The sequence below is a fragment of the Penaeus monodon genome, chromosome 19 (genome assembly GCF_015228065.2).
Source record: "Penaeus monodon isolate SGIC_2016 chromosome 19, NSTDA_Pmon_1, whole genome shotgun sequence".
NCBI lineage: Eukaryota > Metazoa > Arthropoda > Malacostraca > Decapoda > Penaeidae > Penaeus > Penaeus monodon.
Window position 1 is genome coordinate 15,863,862 of NC_051404.1, and position 969 is coordinate 15,864,830.

The 969-nt window shown below is 33.1% G+C and overlaps 1 protein-coding gene across 12 annotated transcripts in view; it reads left to right on the forward strand.

Annotated features, from left to right (window-relative positions):
- LOC119585093 (proteoglycan 4-like) overlaps window positions 1–969 on the forward strand; it is a gene marked incomplete at its 5' end in the record, with an annotated part of 27,907 nt that overhangs the window by 15,261 nt on the left and 11,677 nt on the right.

Below are 969 nucleotides of genomic sequence, written 5' to 3' on the forward strand. Positions count from 1 at the left end.
CACCGTACAATGAGAAGAAGCATGGGAATATGAAACTGTAAACATAAACTTTTTTTATATATCCTGCCTCGAATAATTACGTATGCTGCTTTGCAGTTCTCATAAAACACTTTAGAATTTTTTTGGCTTTAGTCCTGAAGAAACGGTAAATCTTGGCCTTGAATTATGAGGATTGTCAACTTTCTATGATGAATTATCAGGCATATTTTTAGGGAGTAATCCTCTCCTAAGCTGACCTCAAGTAGTGTTTTAGGATTCCAGGCTGAAGTCTGTAATTGTCATAAAGGTGACTGAAGCATTTATACAAGGATAAATGATAATGATTATGAAGTGTAAACATGACTATTACTTAAATACCTTGATGGAAGACTCTGAAGAAAAAATACATGTATTCTGAATGAATCACAGACAAATGGCAAAGGTGGCATGTATTCATGATTTGACTTTATGTACAATGTTATGTGTGAGCTGCAATATGGGAAAGATCTATGTGGCAGCTTTATGAAAACTGGATAGGTAATAGCATAGTATTGCATTTATTGCTTGCAGAAATCCATTCTTTTGACTTGATACGTTGCATGTTTTTATCACTGCATATATAACAGACATATTTTTTGGTTTTTAGACATGAGCCATTGGTACACAACTTTACCAACATGTATGATATTCTGTAGTGCAGACATATCAGACTTTGTGTTGATTTGATTTTGACATTGTTCATTATTTTCTCTTCTTTCTCTGTCTCAACAAAATCAGTAATGAATAGATTAACAGGACATTCACTTATCATTCATTGTTCCAGATTATATGTCTTGTCATCAGGTACATCAAGCTGACAATGAGTGCCTTTGTGATTGGCTAACTTTGCTATTTGTCTTTATTGTCAATGCAAGAATGCATTTCAGAATTACAGCTACTAAATGTTATAAAAATATGGTAAAGTTGTTACATTCCTCATATGATCTGAAG